Here is a 15586-nt window from a genome sequence, read left to right on the forward strand (position 1 = left end):
GTTCAGTGATGATTTAACTCACAGCCAAATTTGTTTTATAAACTTCCACCTAATCATCCTCAGTATTATTTTGTAAGTTGCTCAGTTTATTTTCCTCATTTTTATCTGGGAAAGAGTGACAGTATCCTGAACAAACTGAATTAAGGTGTAAAGAGAAAACCCTGTAAAACCCTTTGATGTGTAGTAAGTAGATGAAAGCTGTATTAGAAGTGTGGGACTTAGTCACTATAAGCAGCAGCAAAGGATGCCTGACACCATGCGCCGGGTTTGTTTTTCTTTAAAGGAGCTGTAGTCTGGCATTTTAACAAGAGTTACAAATGACAGGGTGGTGTAGGCTAAGTCTAGCTTTGAGACTGTAATGATACAGGACTGTAAGCTTATAGCTTTTTCAGTTGACTGTAAATGTCAGACATTTTAAAATTTAGGGCTTCCCTGGTGGGTGAGTGGTTAAGAGTCGCCTGCCAATGCAGAGGATGTGGGTTCGATCCCTGGTCTGGGAAGAGCTCACATGCCTCAGAACAACTTCACAAGCCCCTGCGCTGCACCTGCTGAGCCCCTGCTCTGCACCCGACTGAGACCGTGGGCCGCGACTACTGAAGGCTGTGCGCCCTAGAGCCTGGGTCTTCCGTGAGAGATGCCGCCATGGTGAGAGCCCTCTGCAACCATCGAAGGCTGCGCGCCCTAGAGCCTGGGTCCTCAGTGAGAGATGCCGCCACGGTGAGAGCCCTCAGGCCGCAGCTAGAGAAAGCCCACATGCACCAATAAAGCCCCAGCACAGCCAAAAATCAATAAAGTAAAATATTTTTAAAATGTAGTCTTATAATAAAAAAAAAATACTAATTCAATAAAATTATTTTGGAGAGAAATCATGTTGAAAGATTTTAGTAGTATCCTCAGAGTAAGATGTTTTAAATAGTTCTTCTGGACATAACCTGCTATTCATTGTGAGGACATATGTTTACTTACTAGCTTCAAATTGATTTTGCTGAGAGAAATAAGGCCTTTGGTTGGTCATTCTACATTCTCTCACCTGTCTCCCCAGTGATATAGGAAATGCATTTGCAGGGTTGGCAGAGGGAATTAAGATTTTTTGTTGTTGTTGTTCTGAAATATATTAACACTTAGGCTCATGCTTGATAGCTTCACTTCAGTGACCATCCTCCTTTAGTTAAACTGGCCTTGGGTATTCTCCAGGGAAAAATAGATTGTTACATTTTTTAACACAAATGTGTGCATGAACTGGTGAAGAAGAACTTCCTTTAGTCACAATTTCAGAGTTACAGAAGCACATGTTTGTTATTATGATCTTTCAAGTTTGCTAACTGCTTTACTGAAAATAGTACATGGAAAAATACAGCACAGTATGTCCCAAATAAGCCCGTGGGTATTTCTTTTTAAAAGTTATAATTTAAATTCTGTCTTGAACTTGTCAAATGCTTTCTTTTAAAATACATGTTTATATAAGCATTTGCTTTAGTGCTTTTGTGATTGAACCAAAAGGGCTTCCCTGGTGGTAAAGAATCCGCCTGCTTATGCAGGAGGCTCAGGTTTGATTCCTGGGTTGGGAAGAGTCCCCTGGTGGAGGAAATGGCAACCTACTCCAGTATTCTTGCTTGGAGAATCCTGTAGACAGAAGAGCCTGAGGTGCTGCAGTCCATGGGGTTGCAAAAGAGTTGGACATGACTTAGAGACTGAACAACAATTGAGCCAAACAGCAGGGAGAATGAGCAGCTTCTGCTCAAAAGACGGAAACTCCCCCAGGTCTCTCAGGGAGGGGTTTTTAAAGACAGTGTTAGTGGCGGGTATTGTAGGGGGTGTGATCAGCTTGTACACAATTCTCTGACGGTTGGTGGTAAGGTGATCAGGAGTCAACATCCACAACCTTCTGGTTACAGGGGGTCTGAGGTATGTGCTGGTGGGCTGCATGCACTTAACTCCAGCTGGTGGGGGTGTCAGTCTCTGCACCACTCAGAGGACGTGGCTTAGACTGCTGTCTAGAGCCCTTGAGGAGGAACTGAAGGTCCAGCACCTGTGTTGTGGCTTAACTATTATTATTTTGTCTTACTTAACTGTTTTCCTTTGTTTCTGCATTTTCTCACTGCTCTGATTAACTTTGGAACTCAGGGAAGGCCTGGGAAGCTAAAGCTTTTCTACAAACAATAGGCAGGGGACATGGTGGGATGGGGTGGGGTTTCTATCCCTGAGAAGCCTCTGCAGGGTCCTGCTCAGTTTAACTTTTCCTTTGAATTTGCCATATTTGTCTGTTAATTCAACAAACATTTACTGATTCCCTGATCCATGCTAGATAATGTTCTAGTTACTGATGATGGGTGGGAAGTGAAGCAGACAAGGACCCTGCTCTCAGTGAGTTTGTAATCTAGTGGGAAGATAGGCAGCCAATAAGAAAACTTCAGGCTGTGGTCAGCCTGTGTGGAGGACATTGAGCCCCTGGTAGTGTGAGAGTGAATGAGCTTGGGGGCAGTACCTGGTCATCGTATTTATACTTTAATTTAGTTACTGTTATCAGAACAGCAATATGGGAGAATGGAAAAACCATGAACTTTTTCTGTGGAAACCTTAGGTTTTCTAACACATGTTGTGTGGACATCAGAAAATTACATAATCTGTCTGATTCCCAGTTTCCTCAACTACTCTAAGGGTAAAAGAATACTACCTAGCTCATAGGGACTTTCTGAGGAATAAATGTGACAATTTAAGCAAAAGCCCTAGGAAAGTGTTTGGTCTCTAACAGTTGCTTTATAAATAGTAGCTAACATATTTCTAGAGGCTTCCCTGGTAGCTCAGCTGGTAAAGAATCCACCTACAATGCAGGAGATCCTGATTTGATTCCTGGGTCAGGAAGATCCACTGGAGAAGGGATAGGCTACCCACTCCAGTATTCTTGGGTTCCCTGATGGCTCTGCTGGCAAAATGAATCTGCCTGCAATGTGGGAGATCTGGGTTCGATCCCTGGGTTGGGAAGATCCCCTGGAGCTTAATTTCTTTCTTCATTAAAATTAAAAAACAAAGTTCCCCGATGATTTCATCAGTTTTTCTATCTGGTGCCTAATGAGATGTTTTAAAGAGAGCACCTTAAATAGCCATTCATGCCCATGGTCACCATGGTAACTGCTAGCATGGGAACTTGCTGCTATGGGCTTATTCATTTCCATGAATCGTCACAGTTTAATGTATATCTTCTGTTGGCCAGCTTTTGTTGAGGTCATAATTCACAGGAAGGGAACTATATTTGTATTTAATGCAGCAAAGTTTTATAGAACTGAAGGATAATAAATACATCAAGAATCTGGACACCAAAGCAGGGTTCTAGGGCAGAAACAGCAGTGCCACTGCAGTTTCTTCTGTGGGAAACAACACACTGTGGTTCAGAGGAGCTTTACTACCGCACCCAGCTCGGGGTGCAAGCCACAGACTGGGAGCAGGCAGAGACCCCACAATACCAAGTCCCTCAGGGCTGCTGATGGGAACTTCCCATAGAGGAGATTCCAAGGCCAAGGTGGTCATCTTCTTAGATAGACAGCCAATCAAACACCTTAGAAGAGCATAGGGCACAGGGAAGCAGGTATGTCAGAACAATGAAGCCTACAGCCGGCCCCAGAGACCTGGCAGGGTCTGTGAACAACAGCGAGACAAGGTAGGACGGCTTGGGGAGATACTAAGCTGACTTGAGAGTTTCCCAACCTGCGGGCGCATCTGTGTTCCTAACAACACACTTTGTCCTGGATCTACTTGTCCTGGAGACGGGACCAAGCTAAACAGCACCCTTTCTTCCTTTCCTTCTCTCTCGGGCAAGGAGGTCTCTCCTCTGTCCCGGATCAGTGGCCAAGAGGTCCTACCAAGACCTTTGTCAACTACCCCCTCCTCATTGACACTCTGACTTCTCTCTACTGATTTTTTTTTAAAAAAGTATTTATTTATTCGGCCGTGTTGGGTCTTATTTGCGTCACTCGGGATCTGTAGTTGCGGTATGGGGGATCCAGTTCTCTGACCCGGGATTGAACCCACGCCCCCTGCATTGGGAGTGTGGTGTCTTGGCCACTGGACCACCAGGAAGTCCTTGTACTGATTTCTTCTCTCTCTACCTATAAACATGCTCAAAAGTTTGCTATCTTAAAAAGGAGTCCACCCAAACTCTCTACTCTGACCTTTAAGTGTTGACTTCCTTTCATGGCTAAGTTTTCAGGAATCGCTTGACTTTGTCTCTCATTTCCTCCTTAACTCTGTGACTTTGCTTCTTTTTGAAGAAAATTAATTAATTTTGGCCACAATGAGTCTTCACTGCTGCATGTAGGCTTTGCTTTAGTTGTGGTGAGTGGGGACTAGTTGCGGTGCACGGCTTCTCCTCCTGGGGGCTTCCCTTGCTGCAGAGCACGGCCCTGAGCGCAGGCTCAGTAGTTGTGGTGCACAGGCTTAGTTGTCCCACAGCATGCGGACTCTTCCTGAATCAGGGATTGAACCGGTGTCCCCTGCATTGGCAGGTGGATTCTTAACCACTGGGCCCCGAGGAAAGTCCTGTGACCTCGCTTCTAGCTCTGTCTTCTGTAGACTTTGTTCTCACTACGTTCATCGATGGGTATGTCCATCCGTCCTCTGTACTCTTCCAGCTGAGTGTCTCTGCATTTCAAATTCAGCAAGAAATGAACTCATCATCTGCTTCAGTGCTATAATGGTTTTAAAACATACCTGTAAACTCTTTGATACTTTTCCTTTCAAGAGGTGGGGCTTAATGCCCTGTCCATGAATGTGGGCTGGAATTAATCACTCCCTCATAATGAGTAGAATAGGGCAGAAAGGATGTGTGAGACTTGAGGGTCATTAAAAGCATTGTGGCTTCCTCCTTGCTCTCTTTCGGGTCACCTGGTGCAGGGGAAGACGTGTACCATAACTGAAGGATATTCAAGCCACCTATAGAGAGGTTCACTGGGCAAGATACAGAGGTCTGTCAGCAGCCAGTGGTTACTTGCCAGCTGTGTGATTTGAACTCCTCAGAGCTCCCGTCCCAGTCAAGTCTTCAGATGGTGCAGCCCCAGCTCAAGTATAATCCAGCAAAGCTTCTCCTTGATTCCTCACCCACAGAAACTGTGAGATGATAAATGATAAATATAATAAAATTTAGCAAGCTGCTAAATGTTATGGGTATTTGTTACACTGCAGTAGATGAAAAATGCACATGGCAAACCTTGTCTTTTCACAATCTCAACAAGTTGTTTTCAAACCAGAAACACCTCCTTCCTCCTCAAAATTCAACTGACACTCAAGTTCTATTATTTATATTTAGGAATCTAAGATTATGGCATCTGGTCCTATCACTTCATGGCAAATAGAAGAGAAAAAAGTGGAAACAGATTTTAATTTCTTGGGCTTCAAAATTACCGTAGATGGTGACTACAGCCATGAAATTAAAGGACATTTGCTGCTTGGAAGAAAAGCTATGACAAACCTAGACAGTGTATTAAGAAGCAGAGACGTCATCTTGCCTACAAAGGTCCGACTAGTCAAAGCTGTGGTTTTCCCAGTAGTCATGTATGGATGTGTGAGTTGGACCATAAAGAAGGCTGAGCACCAAAGAATTGATGCTTTTGAACTGTGGTGTTGGAGAAGACAATTGAGAGTCCCTTGGACTGCAAGGAGATCAAACCAGTCAATCCTAAAGGAAATCAACCCTGAATATTCATTGGAAGGACTGATGCTGAGGCTGAAGCTTCAATACTTGGGCCAGCTGATGTGAAGAGCTAACTCACTGGAAGAGACCCTGGTGCTGGGAAAGATTGAGGGCAAAAGGAGAAGGGGGTGGCAGAGGATGAGATAGTTAAATGGCATCAGTGACTCAATGGATATGAATCTGAGCAAACTGTAGGTGAGAGGGGAGGACAGAGGAGCCTGGCATGCTGCAGTCCATGGGGTCACAAAGAGTTGCACACGACTTCACGACTGAACAACAGCAACAATTAGTTGATTCAGCCTCTTATGAATTTCTCTTTCACTCTCTGTGTATGGTATCTCATCTAGACTGTTTAAATTGCCTGGAAATGGGTTTCTTGCTTCCAGCTTTACTCCCTTATAATCTGTCCTCCATGCTACCTTCAGAACAGTTGTTCTGAAGTATGAGTTTTATGTCCTTGCTTCTTTGCTTAAATCATCCTCATTGACTAGGGCTTATCAAGTCCAGACACCTTAACAGTACAGGTAAAGCCATTTGAGGTTTGAGTGCTTCTTCCTCTTCGCTGTGGCACGCCATACGTATTCCTTGAAATTCAGAGCATGATTTGAGAGAGGAATTCTGCTAACATCTTGTTCTGTTTTCTCTCTGGCCAAAACATGTATCATTAACCTTGGGGCAGCTCTAAACACACGTTCCATAAATGTGTGTGCTGTACCAGTTTTATCTCTGAGGGGTGTAGCAGTAAATGAGGCCTCTGTTGTATTCCTGCGAAACTCATAGGATTTTGCACAGAGAAACGTTATTGTCCCCTTGAGGAAGAACTTGGTTGGTTTACCGAAGAGGCCATGGTGCTTTGTCTGAAAGTCATGTGGGAAGCATGCGTGGTTTTCTGCCACTATTTCAGGAGCTTCATAAAAACTATGAAGTGTTCTAACCCTTGGGAGCAAATGCATCAGGGGGCCAATGAATTCCAGTTTTTCAGGATACATTACTGTGCTTCCTGCTTGCACATCCCTGTTTAAGTGGCCGGCTGGCCACATAAAGGACACACACCTCTCCAGCTTACGCGTCAGTCCTGTTCAATATGACCCTTCCAGTCAACTATACAACAATCAAGCTGATTAAAAATAGTGACCCTTTCTAACTGTTGAGTCATATTTATACTGTCAGCATGACCTTTATATTTCCTTGAACCACTCTCTCTGGGCTTCCCTGGTAGCTCACATGGTAAGGAATCTTCCTGCAATGAGGGAGACCTGGGTTCGATACCTGAGTTGGGAAGCTCTCCTGGAGGAGGGCATGACAACCCACTCCAGTATTCTTGCCTGGAGAATCCTGTGGAGGGAGGAGCCTTGGTGGGCTACAATCCATGGGGTTGCAAAGAGTCAGATATGACTGAATGGTTAACACTTCACTCTGCTCTATCAATTTTTCTAAACTGATGTAATGCTACAAAATAGAAAAAGAGGAAAACTGTGAATTTTAACAAATATGAACACCAGCATACAAATATTATTAAAATATTTAGTGAAAATATAGTAACAGACTAACCAAGATGAACCACATCCCTTAAAAAAAATATTTATTTACTTATTGGGTCTTCCCAGGTGACACTAGTGGTAAAGAATCTACCTGCCAACGCAGGAGACCCTGGAGATGCGGGTTAATAAAAAAAAAAAATTATTATTTTGGACTGTGCTAGGTCTTCGTTGCTGTGTGGGCTTCCTCTAGTTTCGGTATGCTGGCTTCTGTTGTGGAGCATGGGCTCTAGGGTGCGTGGGCTTCAGTCGTTTCAGCTCCTAGACTCTAGAGCACAGGCTTAATAGTCATGGTGCAAAGGCTTAGTTGCTCCGAGGCATGTGAGATCTTCCCGGACCAGGGATCAAACCTGCATCTCCTGCATAGGCTGGTGGATTCTCTACCACTGAGCCACCAGGGAAGCCTGAACCACATCCCTGTAACTGAAGGTTGGATGCAGAAAAATAACCTAAGTATAAATTTCAAACTTAATGGTTATATGAAGAGTGTAACAGGATTTCAGGGAAAAGAATAATCTTGCATTTCAAGATAATATTAATAAAATACTTGGGCTTCCCTCATAGCCCAGTTGGTAAAGAATCTGCTGGCAATTCAGGAGACCCAGGTCCGATTCCTGGGTCGGGAAGATCCCCTGGAGAAGGAAATGGCAACCCAGTCCAGTATTCTTGCCTGGAGAATCCCATGACAGAGAAGTCTAGCAGCCCATGTGGTCACAAGAGTTGGACCTGACTTAGCGACTAACCCACCACCACAATTAGTAAAATACACTTGGGTAAAACTGTTGCACTTTTTTCTTTTGAAGTTGAAGTTCCCAAAGTAGCTCTGGATATATGAATCCCATTTTGCTTTCATGTATTCAGCAAACACTTACTCAGTGCCCTGTGCTGGGCTCTCAGCAAGGGGCAGAAGGAAGAGGCCAGGGCTTCTGCCCTCACGGAGCTGGTGCTTGGTTTTCTTCTGCGTCATATCCAGTCTGTACTCTGCTGCTTAGTTTTCTGTTTCTCTTTTTTCTTGCCTCTTATGTTTCAGATCCATAAACTGTTTTAAGTCTACATTCTCATTTCAAAGCTTTGTTTTCCAATCTAAACAGATAGTAACAGTTGTGTATTAGTCCTGTGTATACAGGCTTAGAAATTCCATTTTTAAAGCACATTCTTATAAAAACTCATACAAGTGCAGAGAGTAAAATGTGAAAGGTCTCCCTTTATTCTTTTAATTAAAAATAGATATATTTATTTGACTGAGCCACATCTTAGTTGTGGCATGCAGGATCTTTGGTTGCATTGTGCAGACTCTTGGCTGTGGCAGGTGGGATCTAATTCCCCAACCAGGGATGCCACCTGGGCACCCTGCATTGGGAGCGTGCAGTCTTAGCCACTGGACCACCAGGGAAGTCCCAAAAGTCCCCTTTTACAATCTCCTCTCCAGCTGCTTCCCAAAATCCATGCATACAAGTGTGTGAAAGTCCTATTTCCCACATTTTTGCTGACACTGTTATCCCTTTAAAAAATATTAGCCCATATGATGGCTTTAAAAGTATCTTATTGCTCAGTTCATGCCTGCTGGGCACTGGGTAGACGAAGCATCTTGTCATGTGTTTATTAGCCTTTAGTATTTCTCTGAATTACCTTTTCCTACCCTTTGCTTTTTTTCCTCTGGAACTGTTTGTTTCTTCTTGAGTTAATTTTGGTAATCTGTGTTTTCCTAGAAAATTATCTGTTTCACCAGTTTACAAATCCATATATATAATTATGTCCTCTTTCTTGTTTCTAATTTGGATGCCTTCTTTTTTTCTTGTTTGATTAAATTTGCGTGAAGTTCTATCTTGTTAGTCCTTTCAAAACACCAGCTTTTACTTTTATTAGTCCTCGGGACTGTTAAAAATGTTTTTGGTTTCATTAATTGCTGCTTTTTCTTTATTCATTTCTTATTTGTACCTTCTTTTTTTATAATTTATTTAATTTTGGTTGCAGTGGGCCTTCATTGCTGTATGAGGGCTTTCTCTGGTTGCAGCAAGTGGTCTTCTCATTGCAGTGGCTTCTCTTGTTAAAAAGCACAGACTTTAGGCACACAGGCTTCAGTAGTTGTGGCACGTGGTGTTGTTAGTTGCCCTGTGGCATATGGAATCTTCCCGGACCAGGGATTGAACCCGTGTGCCCTGCACTGGCAGGTGGATTCCTAACAGTTGGACCACCAGGGAAGTCCTCTTCCTTGCATCTTTTGTACCTTTTCGGGAGCAAAGGTTCAAAAGTTGTTGCTGAGGGTTGGGAGAGGGACATCAGCCCTGTTCCCTGCCCCCACCCACCGTCACCAATAAAGAAAGTTCAGAATCAGGAAGAAACAAGTCAGGCATCAGGTGGAGATCATGTAGGCTTTGATAGTAGTAAGGATGGCTTGAAGAATAATGCTCAACCTGCGATTAGTCAGGCTAATGAACTTTCCCCTCTGAGTTAACAAGAAATTCTTAGAATAAATGCTTTTTGGGAGATTCAACATGAAAATAGTTAGAGTTGAATAAATCAATTGCTCAGTAGCAATGAAGACTTTCCTGGTGAGGTGGTTCAGATGGTAAAGAAATGCAGGAGACCTGGGTTTGATTCCTGGATTGGGAAGATCCCCTGCGGAAAGAAGTGGCAACCCACTCCTGTATTTTTGCCTGGAGAATTCCGTGGACAGAAGAGCCTAGTGGGCTACAGTCCATGGGCTTGCAGAATCAGACATGACAGAATGACTAACACTTTCACTTCTTTCAGGGGCAATGAGGGCCATGTTCCCTCGGGGGAGTTCAGTCTTCATAGTTCCATCCGGAGACCCAGATTGGAAACAGAAAGGTGGTGATGTGGCAGATCCCAGTTGGTGGCTGGCTGAGCAGGGAGCTGATGGGGAGCCTGAAGGAGGTGGTCTTGGGATTCAGACTGGGTGGGGAGGCCTTTGGGAACCCAAGTCTGGGAAGGGTGCAGGGGTTTCAGCTTAACCAGCAAACCAGGCTGGGAAGGAGGAGGTGAAGGGTTGCTGGACGTCAGAGAGGGCCTTTCAGTGTCAGAATCCCTATAGTAGGAAAGTCAGGTGGACAGGTACATCCCCAAAGATGCTGGGACCTGTGGGGGACTGGGGCTGAGTCATCTTGTAGGCTCTGGGGCTCTTGTTCTTCCTACTTAGCTCAACATCTGCTTTGAAGCCAAAAGAATCACTGCTTTCCTATTCCTGGCTAATTAAACAGTTCAAACATATGCATTGCCTCCCTCAGCATCCTCACACAGGAGGTGCTGTATGGGTGGCAGGTGTGTGGCCCTGGCAACAAGGGGTGGGTCGGGGTGGAGTGGAAGGAGAGTGGGGAGGGGCCAGCCCTGGAGCCACACTTGCCTCATGGCGACCTGACCTGTCAAGGCTCCTTTGGGCCTGTGAGTTCATCTGGCCCTCCAGGGGTGTTTTTATGACAGTATATCAAGCCATAAACTGTAAGCCAACAGGCCTATGTTCCTAGCCACGTGTTCGCAGAATGAGTTTGGTCGTCTTGTTTCCTCAGGGAGGGCGCAGTGACCCCTGTCCAGAGCTCGTACAAAGGGCAACCTCACTAAACATCTCTCTCCCTGTGTGGTGTGTCTCCCTCTGTAATTACTTCTCTCTATGTAATTTCCTACAGTGAAATTTGATGCTTTAGAACTAAATTAAAAAGTCATCTAAAGAGATGGTTGGGTTAACATAAAAGTCAAGTTCCTTTAAGGAGGAATGATTTTTTACAGTCAGGTCACACAGATATTTACAAAGAAGAGGAGTGTATTGGGTTGGACAAAATGTTCATTCGGATTTTTCCAAAAGATCTTAGGAAAATCCCAAATGAACATTTTGGCCAACCTAGTACTGTCTTACATGCTGATGTCAGGTTTCAGAGTCTATGTATGCAGGTAGGGCTTCCCGGGTGGCTCAGGGGTAAAGATTCTGCCTGCCAAAGCAGGAGACACAAGTTCAATCCCTGGGTCAGGAAGATCCCCCGGAGGAGGAAATGGCAATCTACTCTAGTATTTTTGCCTGGTTAATGCCATGGACAGAGGAGCCTGTCAGGCTGCAGTTCACAAGATTGCAAAAGAGTTGGACATGACTGAGTGACTAAACCACCACCATCAGCACATCACGTAAACAGTTTCTGTTTATACTCATTTTCCAGGAATAAGCACAGGGTCTGTTCTGGCTGCATGAAAGGTAGAGGCTGTGAAGAGTTTTCAGCTGTTTCTGCCCCTGGGAGGGAGTCCTTTCATGTACTTCATCACAGGTCCTTGAGGGCATGTCTCCACTATAATGCAAGGGTCCTAAGGACTCTTACTCTGACAGTCTTTGCAAAGATTCATCAAACATCTTTTTGAAACCCACTCAGAGTCATTTTCATCTTTTGGCTTTGTCCTAGGTATTTTTAGGGTTGATAGATTTATTTTTTCCAAGAGCAAACAGAACATTTTAAGGCTTTGATTTTTGGCTAAGGCTTAGTAAATTCTGTTCCGTGGAGAGTGGGCAGGTTTCCTGCTGAGGCGCTTATGAACTTGGCTGGCACAGAGATTTCCTCCCAGTGTTAGCTTGGAGTCATGAACCCAGCACAGAAGGTAGACCACCCTTGTCCTGTGCAACTTCTGCGTCAGTGAACACCTGGACACACTGTCATGGTCCATCACCTCCCTCTGTTCTGAGGTTCCCTGTCCCCACAGAGGACATCTTATTCAGAGTTTAGTTGCTTCTACACTTAAGAAAGCCTGCCTGGGATCATGTTGAACTTAGTCTCTGCAGAATAAGCCATCAAGTCATAGAGTCTGCTGCTCTCAGAATGCCTAATGGTTATTGTGCTTAAATAGTATTATTAAAATGATAAAACAAGCCATGTTCTTCTCAGCTAGTGTCAAAAAAATCTTAAGAACATAACAACAATTAGAACCTTCCATCATTTCAGCACCTAGAGGTAACATCCTCTTTTTTGTCATTTATTTTCTAAACTTTTATTTTACCATGGTAAGAACACTTAACTTGAGATCTACTCTCTCTCGCTTTAAAAAAATATATATTTATTTGGCTATACCAGGTCTTGATTGCAGCATATGGGATCTAGTTCCCTGACCAGGGATTGAACCCAGGCCCCTGCTTCAGAAGCGTGGAGTCTTAGCCACTGGACCACCAGGGAAGTCCCAAGACCTACTCTCTTAAATGTTTAAGCATACAATAAATGATTGGTGATTAGAGGTACAGCACTGTACAGCAAATCTCTAGACCTTACTCATCTTGTTTGACTGAAACTTTATGCCAGTTGATTAATTAATTAAACTTTATGCCCCATTCCCCCTCCCCCAGCCCCTAGTAACTACCATTCTATTCTTTGATTCTGTGAATTTGACTATTTTAGAGTTCCTCAGATATGTGGAGTCAGGAAGGGTTTGTTCTTTCGTGACTGGTTTATTTCACTCAGCATAATGTCCTCAGGTTCATTCATGTTGTTACATACTGTGGACTCTCCTTACTTTTTTTAAGGCTGAATCACATTCCATTGTATATATGTACCATCTTTATCCATTTGTCTGCTGATGGACACTTCGGTTGATTCCACATCCTGGATATGGTAAATAGCACTGCCATGAACAAAGGAGTGTTAATGTCTCTTAGAGATCCTGATTTCAGTTCCTTTGGGTAAATACCCAGAAGTGGGATCATATTATATTTCTACAGTTGACCCTTCAACAGCTGGGCTTGTACTGCATGGGTCCACTTACACACAGATTTTTAAAAATGAAATATACAGTTGACCCTTTGTAGCCATAGGTTTTGCATCTTCAGTTCAGTGCTGATGCAAACTTAATACATAACCATGCTAAGTCACTTCAGTTGTGTCCAACTCTGTGCGATCCAATGGACAGCAGCCCACCAGGCTCCCCTGTCCCTGGGATTCTCCAGGCAAGAACACTGGAGTGGGTTGCCATTTCCTTCTCCAATGCATGAAAGTGAAAAGTGAAAGTGAAGTCGCTTAGTCATATCCGACTCTTTGCGACCCCGTGGACTGCAGCCTACCAGACTCCTCTGTCCATGGGATTTTCCAGGCAAGAGTACTGGAGTGGGGTGCCATTGCCTTCTCCGATACATAACCATATATTCCACTAAATATATTGTCATCTTTGTTCCACATCATCAAATATTTTACAGTGTCACTTGTGAAATTTATGTAAATCACATCATAAAATTCACTATTTTGAGGTGTACAATACAGTAATTTTCTTGTGTATTGACAAAGTTGTGCAACAGTCACCACTGTCAAATTCCAGAACATTTTTATCACCCCAAAAGGGAGTCTTGGAGCAATTATCAGTCACTCCCCATTCTAACTCCTCCCTTCATCCCACGGCAACCACTAATCTACTTTCTGTATTTATGGATTTGCTATTCTGGAAATTTCATATGAATGTATTCATACAATTGTGACCTCTTTGATGTGGCTTCTTTCACTCAACATAGTGTTTTCAAGGTTCATCTATGTTGTATCATGTCCCACTACTTGGCTCCTTTTTTAAAACTTCATTCGTTTTTACTGATGAATAATATTCCATCGTATGGATCTCACATTATGTTTATCCATGCATCACTTGATGAGGATTTTTTTTCCTACTTTTTAGCTGTTGTGAATAGTACTTCTGTGAGCATTCGTGTACAGATTTTTATTTGAGCTCCTGTTTTCAGTTCTTTGGGGGTACATACCTAGGAGTGGAATTACTGGATCACAATGGTGACTGTCTTTATCTTTGAGGAAATGCCAATTTTTTTTTCACAGATGCCATGGCATTTTACTGGAGAAAGAAATGGCAACACACTCCAGTATTCTTGCCTGGAGAATTCCATGGACAGAAGAGCCTGGCAGGCTACAGTCCATGGAGTCGCAAAGAGTCAACATGACCAAGCAACTAAACAAACAACAATACCATTTTACATTCTCACAAACAATGTATGGAGGTTCGATTTCTCCATATCTTTGCCAAAACTTACTATTGTCTTTTTTAGCTGTAGTCATTCTAGTAGATGTGAGGTGCTATCTCATTGTAGCTTTGATTTTCGTACTGCTAATGCCTAATAATTGCAAATATCTTTGCATGTGCTTATTGGCCATTTATATGTTTCATATTTTCCTTGAAGAATTGTCTGTTTGGCTCCTTTGCCCATTTTTCAGTTGGGTTACTTGTCCTTTATATTCTGGATAATAGGCCCTTATTAGATATGTGATTTGTAAATATTTTCTCCCATCATGTGGATTATCTCTTCACTTTCTTTTTTTTTTTTTTTTTGTAATTTTATATTTATTTTTGGCTATGCTAAGTCTTTGTTGCCATGCGGGCTTTTTCTCTAGCTGCGGTGTGTGGGGGCTACTCTCCAGTGGCGGCGTGTGGACTTCTCATTTGATGGTTCCTCTTGTTGTGGAGTACAGGCTCTAGAGCACATGGGCTTCAGTAGTTGGGACCCTAGGGCTCAGTAGTTATAGCTCCCAGGCACTAGAGCACAGGCTCAATAGTCGTGAGACACAGACTTAATTGCTTTGTGGCATGTGGGATCTTCCTGGATCAAGGATCAAACCCGAGTCTTCTGCATTGACAGGTGGATTTTTTTTTTTTTAACCACTGAGCCACCAGGGAAGCCCTCACTTCTTGATAGTGTACTTTGAAGCACAAACGTTTCTGATTTTTACAAACTCCAACATATCTAGTTTTTCTTTGGTTGCTTGTGTCTCATGTGTGATATCTAAGAAAATGTGGCCTAGTCCAAGGTCACAAAGTTTTATACTTATATTTTCTTCTAAGAGTTTTCTATTTTTTAGCTTTTACATTTTGAGGTATTTTTTGCATGTGGTGGGAGGAAGGAGTCTAACTTCATACTTCTGCATGTGGATGTCCAGTTGTCCCAACACCGCTTGTTGAAAAACTATTCTTTCCCTGTCTAATGGTTTTGGTGTCCTTGTCCAAAACAACTGCCCATAAACGTAAGAGTTCAGTTTTGAACTCTGAGTTCTGTTCTATTTATCTGCGTATGTCTAGCCCTGTGCCAAATATCACATGGTCTAGATTGCTGTAGCTTTGTAGTAAGTTTTGAAATTGGGAAGTGTGAGTCCCACCTTGTTCCTCTTTTTCAAAATTGTTTTGACTATTCTGGGTCCCTTGCATTTCCATATGAGTTGTAGAATTAAAAGTCACTGTCAGGAGCCACAGACTTTGGCAGGGGAGGGGCCCTGAGGCCTTGCTGACAGGTCCGTATAGTCAAAGTTATGGTTTTCCCAACAGTCATGTACAGATGTGAGAGTTGGTCTGTAAAGAAGACAGGATGCTGAAGAATTGATGTTTTTGAACTGTGGTG

General features: G+C 43.3%; 1 protein-coding gene across 2 annotated transcripts in view; it reads left to right on the plus strand.

Moving 5' to 3' along the window:
- Positions 1-15586, plus strand: part of SPECC1 (sperm antigen with calponin homology and coiled-coil domains 1) — a 212290-nt gene that overhangs the window by 18791 nt on the left and 177913 nt on the right. The gene's annotated exons all lie outside the window — the stretch shown is intronic.

The sequence above is a fragment of the Bubalus kerabau genome, chromosome 4 (assembly GCF_029407905.1).
Source record: "Bubalus kerabau isolate K-KA32 ecotype Philippines breed swamp buffalo chromosome 4, PCC_UOA_SB_1v2, whole genome shotgun sequence".
Lineage (NCBI taxonomy): Eukaryota > Metazoa > Chordata > Mammalia > Artiodactyla > Bovidae > Bubalus > Bubalus kerabau.